This window comes from Callithrix jacchus, chromosome 9, assembly GCF_049354715.1.
Source record: "Callithrix jacchus isolate 240 chromosome 9, calJac240_pri, whole genome shotgun sequence".
NCBI lineage: Eukaryota > Metazoa > Chordata > Mammalia > Primates > Cebidae > Callithrix > Callithrix jacchus.
Window position 1 is genome coordinate 116,389,354 of NC_133510.1, and position 15,334 is coordinate 116,404,687.

Sequence of the window (15,334 nt, forward strand, 5' to 3'; positions counted from 1 at the left end):
TGGGAGGGTGAGGCAGGAGAATAGCTTGAACCTGGGAGGCAGAGGTTGCAGTGAGCCGAGATTGTGCCACTGCACTCCAGCCTGGGCGACAGAGCGAGACTGTCTGGAAAAAAAAAGGGGAAAAAAAGTCTGGGCACAGTGGCTCATGCCTGTAATCTCAGCACTTTGGGAGGCTGAGGTGGTGGATCACCTGAGGTCAAGAGTTCGAGACCAGCCTGGCCAACATGGTGAACAACCCTATCTCTGTTTAAAAAAAGAAACAAAATTAATATATTAAAAAAAAGATCTACCTCTCTCTGTGTCTAATACTTGTATATATTTGTGTCATGTATCTAATGTTACTCCTAAAAATAGATAAAAGAGCTCTAATGAAGCAACTTAAAAAGGTGCTTAAATCAGATACTTTATCAGAAAAATAGAGACTCTAAGCCCAAGTGCTTTTCCAGGTTGACAACATTTGGGACCCCAGTTCACCTTGCCAAAAGGAAAACAACGGAGCTGGGAGCCGAGTCATGCAAGAAGCTGCCTTTCCTTTCATCCCTAAGCAGAGAGCTGCAGATAAAAGGTTAAATAGCACGCAGCTACTCTGTGTTCACCTTACCTTATGTAAAGTGCCAGTTTATTGAGCTTGAAACAATCACATACCTGACTATTCCCCTCCCTGCTCCTCTTCTCTTGGTACACCTAGATTCAGTAGTGTGACTACAGCCTCTTTCTTTTTCTTCCAGCTTCCAGCCTGCTTTTCCGATTTAAATATTGAAGACCTAAAATCATTTTTGGAGAAAGGTATGGACCTGTCTCCTGGTCATGTTCTTAATCTTGGCATTGAGAACTGCCTCAGATACTGCCTTTTTTTTTTTTTTTTGAGACAGTGTCTCAATCTGTTGCCCAGGCTGGAGTGCAGTGGTTCGATCTTGGCTCATTGCAACCTCTGCCTCCCAGGTTCAAACGATTCTCCTCCCTCAGCCTCCTGAGTAGCTGAGATTAAAGGCTCCTGCCACCATGCCCAACTAATTTTTGTAATTTTGGTGGAGACAGGGTTTCACCACGTTGGCTAGGCTGGTCTTGAACTCCTGGCCTCCCAAAGTGCTGGATTACAGGTGTGAGCCACTGCACCCGGCCTAATGCTTCTTGATTTATAGTTTCTTCACTTGCAGATGGGGACAATATCTACTTCCCAAGGACCATTAGAAAAATAAAATAAGGATTGTGTGAGATAATGCACTTGAAATTGCTAGCATGTGATTGGCACGCAGCAGGTGCCCAAGAAACAATAACAGTAATAAAGCTAGAATGTCTAACAGCCACTGAGCCTCAGCAAGTACCAAACCACAGAGAAGGTGGGTACTGTTATGCCCATATTACAGAAAGGGAAACCGAGGCACGTGAGATTGTCACTTGCCCAATTTCACCTAGGCAGTAAGTGGGAGGAGCTGGCCGCAGAAACCAGGCAGCCTGCTCCCAAACCTGCAATCCAAAACAGGCTGAGCACGGTGGTTCACACCGGTAACCCCAGCACTTTGGGAGGCTGAGGTGGGTGTATCAGTTGAGGTCAGGAGTTCGAGACCAGCCTGGGGAACATGGTGAAACCCCGTCTGTACTAAAAATAGAAAAATTAGCTGGGTGTGGTGGTGGGTACCTGTAATCCCAGCTACTCAGGAGGCTGAGGCAGGAGAATCACTTGAACCCAGGCGGTGGAGGTTGCAGTGAGCTGAGATTGCACCATTTTACTTCAGCCTGGGTGACAGAATGAGACTCTGTTTCAAAAAAAAAAAGGTCCTTACCCAGTAAATCTACCCTATAAGTACATACACCTACTGTGTACCCACCAAAATTTTTTTAAATTAAAAATAATGAAAAACTTTCAAAACAGAGCAGTTCTGTATTCCTGCCCCCATCAGCCTTTTATGACCTTTGGCATGAAGGGATGGGTGGATGTGACCCCAGGGTACCAGTGTTCAAGTCCTGGCTCTATTGTTTCCTAGCTGTGTGGCAATGGGTAAGTTATTCTGCCTCCTGGAGCCTCAATTTACTCATCTGTGAAATGGCAATGATAATGTTACTTCCCTTCTAGGCTTAGGTGACTTGATAATGCCTGTGTGGGAGGGGCCTGGAATTGGCTGAGTGTTCAGTAAGTTAGTAGCCATCATCGTCGTCGTCATCATCATCATCATCACAGAACTGGAAGGTCTTGCATCTGAAAACTCTCCATGCCCCATGCCAAGACTCTTGTTTGTCCCTAGCTGTGTGGAGATCTTCTATTCACAGGGTGGTGCGTGCGCGCGCGTACACACACACACACACACACACAAACTCTCTCCCCCCCCCCACACACAGGGGCCTGGCCGACCCTCTCCCTGGCCTCCTCAACAAAGCTCTCTTGTCAGGCTAGCTGGGACGAGAATACTGATGAGCCAGAGGGCAACCAGGGTACAAACAGCGTGCTCAGCTGTCGTCCTCTGTGGGACAAGCTGTCCCCTCTTGCTGGCCCCCTCTCACCTTCCATGGGACTCCCAGGCTTTCTCCCCAGTGGGGCATCCATGGGCAAGCTTTGGGGATGAGAGGTGGCAAACCTAGGGAGAGGTGGGGATGGTGAAGCTCACGTGGAGACAGAGCCTCCCTCGTGTGCATCTGAGTGTATACAGCTGGCACTCACTTTGCTGGAGCACCTGCTGGCACCCGATCCTTTATGTTTCCCAGGTAGGGTCTCCCATAAGCTCCAGACAACCAGGGGAATGGGCATTTTGAGTCCTATGGTACAGGTAGGAACAGGCTCAGAAGGTGGGTAAAAGTGTCCCTGGGAACACCAGGTGGCGAGTGGTAGTGCAGAAGTGTCAGCTCAGGACTTCTGAGTCCTTTGAGGACATAGCGCCAGTGGAGAGGGTTGAGCAGGAAGCAGGTGGGCGATCCTGCCTGCCTGGTCACATTCAGAGGCCCCAGACTTAGACTTTTGATAATATCTCCATGCGAGGTTACCCATGAAGTCAGAGAGTTCAGACTGAAGAAAGACAGCCATTCACTATCTTACAACACCAAATTGACACTCTAGTGTCATGACTGGATATGGGGGAGGAGGTGAATTTGGAGCTGCAAGTGGTAGGGACAAGATGACGAACTCTCTAGACCTCTGTATACTGCTCCATTTGCTTCACCAAGAATGTATCCGGCTGGGCACGGTGGCTCACACCTACAATCCCAGCACTGTGGGAGGCCAAGGTGGGAGGAGGTGGTTTGGTTCTTATGTTATTGGTGGGTTCACAGTAGATGTATATACTTACGAGGTATATTTACCAAGAGGACTTCAGTTGTGCCCAAGAGTTCGAGACCAGCCTGGGCAACATGTGAAACTCTGTCTCTACAAAAAATACAAAAATTAGCCGGTGTGGTGCTGTGCACCTGTAGTCCCAGCTACCTGGGAAACTGAGGTGGGAGGATCACTTGAGCCTGGGAAGTGGAGGCTGCAGTGAGCCAAGATTGCACCACTCTACTCTAGCCTGGGTGACAGAGCGAGACCCTGTCTCAATTTAAAAGAAAATATATCAAAGCTGAGTGGTGGTGCGCACTTGTCTACTAAGGAGGCTGAGGTGGGAGGATCACTTGAGCTCAGGTGTTCAAGATCAACCTGGGCAACATAGCAAGAGTCTGTTTTTTTTAAAAAAAAGAATGGACAGGTGCGGTGGCTCACGCCTATAATCCCAGCACTTTGGGAGGCCAAGGCGGGTGGATCATGAGGTCAACAGATCAAGACCATGCTGTTGATCAACGTGGTGAAACCCCGTCTCTATGAAAAATACAAAAAATTAGCTGGGCATGGTGGTGCGTGCCTGTAATCCCAGCTACCCAGGAGGCTGAGGCAGGAGAATTGCCTGAACCCAGGAGGCAGAGGTTTCGGTGAGCCAAGATCGCACCATTGCACTCCAGCCTGGGTAACAAGAGCGAAACTCCGTCTCAAAAACAAACAAACAAACAAACAAACAACAAACAAAAACAGATGATATGAGAACCAAAAAGGGGGAATAGGCAAAATATATATCACTGTCTTTGATATCCTGTTTCGGATTATGCTTTTTAAAATAACAACTCGATTGAGATATAATTCACGTACCAATACAATTCACCCATTTAGAGTATTAATTTCAGAACTTTTTTTATCACTCCAAAAAGTCTTTCTGTATCCTTCCCTCCCCACCCCAGAACCCTGGCAACCAGTCTGTATTCGGTCGCTGTGGATCCGCCCTGTTCTTTTTTTTTTTTTGAAACCGAGTCTTGCTCTCTCAGTGTGATCCTGGCTCACTTCAACCTCCATCTCCTGGGTTCAAGCGAATCTCCTGCCTCAGCCTCCCAGATAGCTGGAATTACAGGTGTGTACCACCATGCCCTGTAATTTTTGTATTTTTAGTAGAGATGGGGATTTGCCATGTTGGCCAGGCTGGTTTTGAACTCCTGACCTTCAGTGATTCACCCGCCTTGGCCTCCCAAGTGCTGGTATTACAGGTGTGAGCCACTGTGCCTGGCTCCTCTGCTCTTTTGTCATTTGGTGTGAATAGAACCACACAGTGTGTGGTCTTTGTGTCTGGCTGCTTTCACTGTTGTCACGTTCTCACAATTCATCCGTGTTGCAGCATGTACCAGGCCTCCATTTCTTCTCACGAATAAATATTATTTCGTCCTGTGGAAAGACCACTTTTTGATTATCTGTTCATCAATTCATGGACATTTGCTGAGTACATCTTAATTTTTTCTTTTTGAGACAAGCTCACACTCTGTTGCCCAGGCTGGAGTGCAGTGTCATGATCATGGCTCACTGCAGCCTCAACCTCCCGGGCTCAAGTGATCCTCCTGCCTCAGCCTCTCAAGTGGCTGGGACTACAGGTGCATGCCACCCCAGGCTAGAGTGCAGTGGTACAATCTTGGCTCACTGCAGCCTTGACCTCCTGGACTCCTCCCACCTCAGCCTCTCAAGTGGCTGGGACTACAGGTGCATGCCACCCCAGGCTGGAGTGCAGTGGTACAATCTTGGCTCACTGCAGCCTTGACCTCCTGGACTCAAGTGATCCTCCCACCTCAGCCCCCCAAGTAGCGGGGCTACAGGCACTTGCTACCATGCCCAACTAATTTTTTTGGTAATTTTTTTGTAGAGACAGGGTTTCACTATGTTGTCCAGGCTGGTCTTGAACTCCTTGGCTCAACGAATCCACCTGCCTTGGCCTCCCAAAGTGCTGGGATTACAGGCATGAGCCGCTGAGCCTGGCAACATCTTAATTTTTAAATATACAAAAAAAAAAAAAATCCTACACATGTGGCACATGTGTGTTTCTTTGTCCTGTCATGTGGATGGGCTGACCAAGACCCTAAGCGGACTAGGGGCTTGCTCTAGGTCATGCGGGGAGAAAGGAGACAGAACCAGGTAGAGCGGCCATGTGATGGGGGCATTCTGACCAGTCCATCAGGTGTTGAGGGGTCTCAGGGAAAGGCTTGAACCTCAGAGGGATTAGTTCATACCTGTGATTGTAGCATCCCAGGCTTGTTCATTTCCAGATAGCAAGCAAGTCACTTTCCTGAGAGGCTGTGTAACCTTGTGGCAGGCCGCGTAGGCTGTATGGTCAGACAAGCCCAAGTTCAAATCCAACCGTTGCCATCAACTTGCTGTGTGACCTTTGACAAGTCATTTAACCTTTCTGTGCTTTGAATTCTTCAACTAGGGAGTGTCCACCTCTTAGATTTGTTATGAGGCTTTAGTGGCTTCATTGAGGTAAAACTGTAAGGACAGTTTCCAGCACATAGTGAGCACTCAAGAGGTGATGGCCAGAGCAGGGGCAGTGGCTCATACTTGTAATCCTAGCACTTTGGGAGGTCGAGGTGGGTAGATCACTTGAGCCCAGGAGTTTGAGACCAGACTTGGCAACATGGCAAGACCCTGTCTCTACAAAAAATACAAAAACATTAGCCGGGCTTGGTGGCAAGTGCCCATCGCCCTGCTACTTGGAGGGGCTGAGGTGGGAGGATCACTTGAGGTCAGGAGGTTGAGGCTGCAGTGAGCCAAGATTGTACCACTGCACTCCAGGCTGGGGAACAGAGTGACAGGCTCTGTCTCAAAAAAAAAGAGAGAGAGAGAGAGAGAGAGATGGATATTTTGACTTTTTGGTCTGAAGGCATTCATGTCTGTAGCTCTGGGTGCTGGAGCACAAGGGTGCTCTTCTCTCACCTAGCTTTCCTTTAAAAGGTCTTGGATGACTAGGTGCCTGTAATCCCAGCACTTTGGGAGGTTGAGGCGGATGGATCACCTGAGGTTGGAAGTTCAAGACCAGCCTGGCCAACATGGTGAAACCGTCTCTACTAAAAATACAAAAAAAAATTAACCAGGCATGGTGGCTCATGCCTGTAGTCCCAGCTACTCAGGAGGCTGAGGCAGGAGAATCACTTGAACCTGGGAGGCGGAGGTTGCAGTAAGCAGAGATCATGCCACTGCACTCCAGCCTGGGTGACAGAGCAAGACTCCATCTCAGGAAAAAAAAAAAAAAAAAAAAAAAAAGAAAAGAAAAGTCTTAGGAAGCAGGGGGGAAAGTGCAAGTCACCTTCTTCCCATTTCATAGATGGACACACTGAGAACCAGCTCCATCTAAACAAGCCTGAAATCCCAGGAGGCGGATGGTGGCTTCCAGCCAGGGAGCTTTGTCAAGTGCCTCTGTCATTTCCACTTCCTGGTTCAGTTACATCACACCTTCTGGGGAAGTGCCCGGGGGGATGGCCAGATCAGCGTGTCCTAGCTTGCAGGAGGTGGGTATTCTGACGGTTGTTTTCGCAGCTGGGGAGGACAGGCAGCTCTCACCTCTGTTTGCCCTCTCTGGCCAGAGCAGCCAAGCCCTGAGTCTCATGATAACTAAGGGCTCAGACCTCAGGCTGAAACTGCTGCCCTGCTGTGTGACGTTGGGGTGGTGGTCACCTAACTTCCCTTAGCCTCAGTTTCCTGCCCGGAGAGATGGAAACAATGATATCTACAGGGTATTTTGAGGCTTAGAGACAATGGCAGCCTAGGGCGAGGCGCTGAGTAAGGACTCAAAGAACAGCAGCTGCTCTTTTTTATTTCATTTTATTTATTTATGTTTTTGAGATGGAGTCTCACTCTGTTGCCTAGGTTGGAGGGCAGTGGTGCATTCTTGGCTCACTGCAGCCTCTGCCTCCCAGGTTCAAGCGATTCTCCTGCCTCAGCCTTCCAAGCAGCTGGGATTGCAGGTGCGTACCACCACACCTGGCTAATTTTTGTGTTTTAAGTAGAGATGGGGTTTTACCATATTGGCCAGGTAGGTGTGTGGTGGCTAACACTTGTAATCCTAGCACTTCGAGAGGTTGAGGCGAGTGATCACCTGAGTTCAGGAGTTCAAGACCAGCCTGGCCAACATGGTGAAAACCCTTTTCTACTAAAAATACAAAAATTGCCTGGACGTGGTGGCACATGCCTGTAGTCCCAGCTACTTGGGGGGCTGAGGCAGGAGAATTGCTTGAACCTGGGAGGCGGAGGCTGCGGTGAACTGAGATCTCACCACTGCACTCCAGCCTGGGCAATAGATCGAGACTACATCTCAAAAAAAAAAAAAAGAAAAGAAAAAGTGCATTTGGGCATATGACCCCTCTCTTCCAGAGGAAGGACCCCCAAGATCCTTCTGTTAGCCCCTCATGCCTGCTCTAAGCCAGTATCTGTTTCCACCGCCTGCCCAGCTTTCATGCTAACCAGTTTTCATGCATTCATCCTTCTAAATGCAAAAGCACCCTAAATGTTCTAAAGGCTCAGTGCTTGTTCAAGCCCCTGGGATGGCTTCTCCCTCCTGTCCTTCCTTGCAGGACCTGTGCTTTCTGTGCACCCTCCAGCCCCTGTACGAGTCAGGCTTACCCCAAATCCCCTACTCAAGGACAGTGCTTCTCAGAGTGGAGCAATTTTGCAACCCAGGGGTGGGCTGGGCAATGTCTGGAGACATTTTGGGGTGTCAAGTCTGGAATGGAGGGTGCTATTAGCATCTGGTGGATGGAGGCCAGGGATGCTGCTATGCGCAGGACCAGAAGATGCACCGTGATCTCTGCAGTGACACGACTGCCCCTCACACCCAAGAATGCTCTGGCCCCAAATGTCAGTAGTGCTGAGGTTGGGGAAAATGGGGTGAGTCTGCTTCCAGGTGGGGCACCTGTCATCAAATACCGATTGAGTCATGGGTCTGGGGGGTCGGGGGGGTCAGTCAATTGCCAGAATATGAAAGTCTAAAAAACATCTCAAAAGACCAGTCTAAGGTTCTATAATAGTAATGTTTCTGTGGAAGTAATTCGGGAAGTCACAAATCTTGTGACCTCTGGTCATATGACTCTCTCTCTGTCTTTTTTTTTTTTGAAGACAGGGTTTTACTCTGTTGCCCAGGTTATGGTGCAGTGGTGCAATCACAGATCACGGCATCCTCAAACCCCTGAGCCCAGGGGGTCCTCCTGCCTCAGCTTCCTGAGTATCTGGAGCTACAGCAGTGCCACCACACCCAGCTAATTTTTTTTGTTAGTAGGGATGGGGTCTCAGTATGGTGCCCAGGCCTCCTTGAACTCCTGGGCTCAAGCAATCCTCCCACCTCAGCCTCCCAAAGTGCTAAGATTATAGCTGTGAGCCACCATGCTCAGCCCTCACATGACTCTTAAACAGTCAGGGGTTACAGAAAGTATATTTAGATTTTAGCGGAACTCAAGCCTCTTTTATAATCTTAATTTATGATATTTTACTAGTTTTACAAAAGTGATTTCAGTCCCTGAGCAAGGAGAGGGTTAGTTTTTTTTTTTTTTTTGAGACAGAGCCTTACTCTGTTGCCCAGGCTGGAGTGCAGTGGCATGATCAGGGCTTACTCTAGCCTCCAACTCGTGGGCTCCAGGGAGCCTCCCACCTCAGCTTCCTTAGGAGTTCAGTCTACAGGTGTGTACCATGCCTGGCTAACTTTTTTTTAATATATATAAAGAAAGGTCTCACTGTGTTGCCCAGGCTGGTCTCAAACTCCTGGCCCAAGTGATCCTTCCATCTCAGCCTCCCAAAGTGCTGGAATTACAGGTGTGAACCACTGCAACTGACCTTGCTTCAAAGTTAAACTATAAATTAAATTCCCATGGTGGGCTAGGCATGATGGCTCATGCCTATAATCTCAGCATTTTGGGAAGCCAAGGTGGGAGGATTGCTTGAGGCCAGGAGTTTGAGACCAGCCTGGGCAACATAGGGAGACTCTGTCTCTAAAAAATGAAGTCAGCTGAGTGTGGTGGCATGCACCTGTAGTCCCAGCTACTCTGGAGGCTGAGGTGGGAGGATTGCTTGAGCCCAGGAGATTGAGGCTGGAGTTATCCGTCATTGTGCCTCTGCACTCCAGCCTGTGACAGAGTGAGACCCTGTCTCAAAGAAAAAAAAAAATCCTCCCATGGTTGGCTTGGCCTACACCTGGGAATGAGGATGGCCAGCCGGTGAGGCTAAAAGCAAGCTGGAGTCCTCCAGGCCTGATTTCTCTCTGTCATAATCTTTGCAAAGGAAGTTTCAGCCTCTGTGAATTCTTTCAGCTCAGACACTGTGGCTATGAATTTCTGCCTCTTGGGACCAGAGCATCCAGGTTGGATGTGGGGTCCCTGGAAGATCGGTCCCATAGCCCATTTGCTGGGCGAACTGGAGCAAGTTACTTAACCTTTCTGTGCCTCAGCTTCTCCCTTGATCACCGATTCCTTTCCTTTTCAAGGGCAAGAGGACAGGGAGAGTTCCTCTGTGTAAAGATCTCAAAGGTAAATACTTACGAGGGGCCAAGCAAAGTGCGGTTAGGTGTTGGGGCTGCAGTAGGGAGAGAGTAGGACAGTGAGACACATAAAGTCATGTCTCTCTACAGAGGACAGTGTGCCCCAGCTCCAGCCAGGGGGAATGTGACCTCCCAGTGTGAGACCCTCTCTGGTTTCTAGCGATGTGTCATCTTGGCCAGGGTTGATGAGTCCGAGAACTTAGCGAAGATGCTCTGTTGTATTGGGTGTTGGGAGACCTGCCCCCAAATTCCAGCAGTTACTACTCACTAGCTGGGCTGGTCCCCTGGCTGCCTGAGCCTCAGCTCTTTCACAATTTAGTGGAACTAAGCCTTCGGGGCTTGGGAAACAGATGACGCTGTTTAAACCTGCAAATTGGGAAGGGCTAATCTCAGGCGTCAGAGGCTTGTCCCTCTTCTCCATGCAATTCCCTTGTCCTGGGAACAGGAAGGGCAGCCAGGGGTGAGGATGGTGTAATGAAGCTTAATGAATAACCCAGGGGACTGGCCGGGGTGGGTGTTTAGCAGCCCGAGGTGTCAGGGACAGGGGCTGGCTGACGAACATGGCTCTGGTGGGGACGGGTCAGTGACCTGGCCCACCTCTCCAGCCTCATCTGCTCTCTGATGCACGTGGCTTCCCCAGCCCATCCTCTTCCTCATCCAAGCCAGGAGCCTGGTCCCTCTAGGTCTGAGCCCTGGGCACTGCCACTGCTCTGTGACCTTGGAAAAGTGACTTGGTGTCTCTGGCTCTATTTCCACAATGTAGGGTTTATTATCATACTTTCCAGACAGTTGTTAGCCTTCTGTGACATAATGACGCCATTGGTACTTCAAACACTCACGTGCCATCTTTGCAACTTTTGACATATTGTCCTGTCACCTCTTTTATAATAGTAATAAAAGGCAGTAGCAGCCAGGCACGGTGGCTCATGCCTGCAATCCCACCACTCTGGGAGGCTGAGGCGGGCAGATCATTTGAGGTCAGGAGTTTGAGAGCAGCCTGGCCAACATGCTGAAACCCCGTCTCTACTAAAAGTACAAAAATTAGCTGGGCTTGGTGATGAGCTCCTGTAATCCCAGCTACTGAGGAGGCTGAGGCAGGAGAATCACTTGAACCCATGAGGTGGAGGTTGCAGTGAGCCGAGATTGCGCCCACTGCACTCCAGCCTGGGCGACAGAGTGAGTGAGACTCTGTCTCAAAAAAACGAAACAAAATCAAACAGAAGCAACAGCAGCAAACACAGAGCACTAACTACTGTTCTCACATTTTACCTGTGTTAGCTCATTCGACCCACACATCGACTGCTAGAGAAGCAGGATGTTATCCTCATCTTCCATTTGAGGGAACAAGGCGCAGAGAGGTGACTTACTCAAGGGGACAAGGTCACACAGCCAGAAAGTGGCAGAGCAAGTATTTGTGTCAGATCTTGGCTGTGGGGTCTGCGTTTTAACTATTAGGCTTGTTCATGCCAGAAACCACTACTGCTATTATTGCCACTACTAAAATGTATATGTAGGAATATATATATATATATATTTTTTAAAGATAGAGTTTTGCTCTTGGCATGACCTAGGTTCACTGCAAACGCTGCCTCCCCGGTTCAAGTGATTCTCCTGCCTCAGCCTCTTGAGTAGACGGTATAACAGGTGCTCAACACTAGGCCCAGCTAATTTTTTTTTTTTTTTTTTATGGCAGCACTTTTATTTTTCCTCACACAATGATGCGTTGCTGGGACCTAATGTTCTCACATAACAGTAGAAAACCAAAGTCTGTTGCCATCTCTTTAAAGAATCGAGAGCTGGGTACAAGCAAACCTTACATCAATGAAAAGGACGAACACATTTACAGGTGTAAATGCAAACCGCTTCCAACTCAAGGCAAGTAACAGCCCACACTGCTCTGGCAGAAAAACAGCAGCTAAGAAGGGAATCTGGGTCCTACGGCTTGGACTTTCCAACCCTGACGGACTGGCAGCCCTTGCCAGCCTCTAGAGCAATCCCAGAACACTCAGCCCTGACACATGGATAACCTGCACAGATAGGAGACTGCTGGCCACACAGACTCACCAAGCCAGACTTGTCTGCCACAAGCACGTTCTTACCTCAGCCACAAAATGAGCAAGCCACATGTAGTAAGTGTTGAGAGCAAAGATATGTACAGGATATTAAACAAATACCAAGGGGGACAGTTAACTTGAATACAGGTCAGAATCAGCAACAAGTTCTACAATCCAGTGCTGATGTCAGATACAAGCTTCAAGGACAATTTTTTTTCAAAGGCTTATTCCAGTTTCATGAGGCTAGCATGAGGTGTATGCATCTGTCAGGGGCAAATTTATACTTCCGAATTAACCCATGCAGCAAATGCCACGCATCTGCTCGCAGTCCATTTAGAAGCATTTGTGGTGGACGATGGAGGGGCCAGACTTGCTCTACTCTTGCTTGCTAATCCACATTTGCTGGAAGGTGGACAGTGAGGCCAGGATGGAGCCACCGATTCACACAGAGTACTTACGCTCTGGGGAAATGATGACCTTGATCTTCATGGTGCTGGGTGCCAGGGTGGTGATCTCCTTCTGCATCCTGTCGGCGATGCCTGGGTACATGGCGGGGCCGCCAGACCGTACTGTGTTCGTGTACAGGTCTTTGCAATGTCCATGTCACACTTCATGATGGAGTTGAAGGTGACGTCGTGGATGCCACAAGATTCCATGCCGAGGAAGGAAGGCTGGAACAGCACCTCCGGACACTGGAACCGCTCGTTACCGATGGTGATGACCTGGCCATTGGGCAGCTCCTAGCTCTTCTCCAGAGAGGAGGAGGATGTGGCTGTGGCCATCTCCTGCTCTAAGTCCAGGGCGACATAGCACAGCTTCTCCTTGATGTCGCCCACAATCTCCTGCTCCGCCATGGCGGTGAAGCTGCAGCCGTGCTCAGTGAGGATCCGGGTCCAGATGCAGGATAGCGTGCAGAAGGGCATAGCCCTCATAGATGGGCACTGTGTGGGTGACCCCACCTCCAGAGTCCATGACAATGCCAGTGGTGCGCCCAGAGGCGTAGAGGGATAGCACGGCCTGGATAGCCACGTACGTGGCCGGGGTGCTGAAGGTCTCAAACATGATCTGAGTCACATTTTCTCTGTTGGCCAGGGGGGCCTTGGTCAGCAGCACGGGGTGCTCCTCTGGTGCCACACACAGCTCGTTGTAGAAGGTGTGGTGCCAGATTTTCTCCATGTCATCCCATTTGGTGACGATGCCGTGCTCGATGGGGTGCTTCAGGGTCAAGATGCTGCGCTTGCTCTGGGCCTCGTCGCCCACATAGGAGTTCTTCTGACTCATGCCAACCATCACGCCCTGGTGCCGAGGGCGCCCAACAATGGAGGGAAACATGGCTCAGGGGGTGTCGTCCCCAGCAAAGCCAGCTTTGCACATGCAGGAACCATTGTTGATGATGAATGCAGCAATTTCTTCTTCCACTGTGACCATTGGAGAAGTGGGGCAGCGGAGCGGCAGGAGAACACGGTACGCCAGCCAGCAGCAGCGCCTGAGCACCCAGCTAATTTTTTATATTTTTAGTAGAGATGGGGTTTCACCACATTGGCCATGCTGGTCTCGAACTCCTGACCTCAGGTGATCCACCCTCCTTGGCATCCCAAAGTGCTGGGATTACAGGCGTGAGCCACTGTGCCTGGCCAATTAATATATATATATTCCTTTTTAAATATATATATACACACACACATATATATATGTACACACACACACACACACACACACACACACACACACACACACACATATATATTTAGATGGAATCTTACCCTGTCGCCCAGGCTGAAGTGCAATGGTGCGATCTCAGCTCACTGCAACCTCTGCCTCCTGGGTTCAACCAATTCTGCCTCAGCCTCCCAAGTAGCTGAAATTACAGGCCTCCGCCTCCATGCCCAGCAAATTTTTTGTCTCTTTAGTAGAGACACGGTTTCACCATGTTGGCCAAGCTGGTCTTGAACTCCTGACCTTGTGATCCACCTGCCTTGGTCTCCCAAAGATCTGGGATGACATATATGAGCCAGGCCAATTAATGTATCTTTTTAAAGAGGCTCCATTTTTAAACTTTAATACCACCCTTAGCTTCTTCCTAAGCCATCATATCCATGAAATGATGGATCTGATATTTTACATATACATACACATACATATGTACACACACACACCCATATATCTACATACATATACATATCTTTCCTAGTGCACACAGAAATAAATCACCAACTATTAAAAAACCTTTGGGGGCTGGGCACAGTGGTTCTTGCCTATAATCCCAGCACTTTGGGAGGCCAAGGTAGGAGGATTGCTTGAGGCCAGGAGTTCAAGATCAGCTTGGGCAGCACAGTGAGACCTCGTTTCTGAAACAAACAACAAACAGTGTGGGATATGGTGGACAGCACCATGCGCTGGTATATGGCAGACACACGCTCAGTACAGCTAGTCTGCTTCTTGTCAAAGCCTGAGCCGTGTATTGAGTTTCTACTACTTCAAGAAGCCCTCCCTGGTCTTGCCCCACCCCCAGCTGCCCTATGGGGACTCCCTCTTTCATCTTAGGAGGTGTTAGAGTTGCCACCAAATTGGGTGTCTTCCTCTCTGCTCCATGCTGGAGGCCACCTCAAGGCACAAACTGGATTTTACCACCTCGGTGTCCCAGCGCCCAGTCCAGGACAAGGCACCCGATCAGGAAGGGTGTGTGTCTGAGGGTGGGTATAAACTTGCCAGAGTCCACATTAAGGATCATGGCCAAGCAGCTCCATCTGACCCCAAGTGGCTGGGAGTTAATCATCAAACCTGGGGAGATCACAAACAGCCCAAGAAGGATGTACATCTGTGCTGCCTGGTCTTCCTGCACCCACTTTCCAAATAGGGAAAGTGAGGCCCAGAGATGGCATGATCTGCTTTGGTTCACACAGTGAGTTGGGGCAGACACAAGACAAGAATTTGACCATGTTATCCCCCCGCCTAAAGCCTTCTGTGGCTCCCTAGTGCCCCTGGGTAAGGTCCAAACTCTGGATTGGTACAAGCATCCCTGTGGACTCTGATCTCTGCTGGTGTCTCCAGCCCCAACCCCACTTGCTTCCTCACCCTTGCCTTCTCCCTCCCAGCCCCGCTGGATACTTCCCCGACCCTGGAACACACCATGTTTTTCATTTCCAGACCTTTGCCCTCCCTGTGCCAGACTCCTGGCTTCACTCAGACTTCCCCTCCTCCAGGAAGCCTTCCCAGCCCCCTAGGGCCAGGTGGGGTGCCTGCTCTGGATTAGAAAGCCCTGCCCACTCCTCAGCTGCCAACGTCCGATAGCACTGATGATAATTGCTATTGCTCTCGAATGGCCCCCGAGGGCTTTGAGAAGGCAGGGGACATGCCATCTTGTTTAAGGCCAAAGTGCAGGGATTGGCATATAGTAGGTGTCCAATATTTATTGAATGAATGGTCATTCATTTGAGTAGTAAATAATTGCGTGGGTTCTCATGTTGGTGTAAAATATCAGAGACGCAG

The 15,334-nt window shown here is 49.5% G+C and overlaps 1 pseudogene; it reads right to left on the reverse strand.

The window, feature by feature from the left end:
* Window positions 1–11,884: 11,884 nt before the first annotated feature.
* LOC100413941 (actin, cytoplasmic 2-like) lies at window positions 11,885–13,273 on the reverse strand (annotated as a pseudogene).
* Window positions 13,274–15,334: the final 2,061 nt, after the last annotated feature.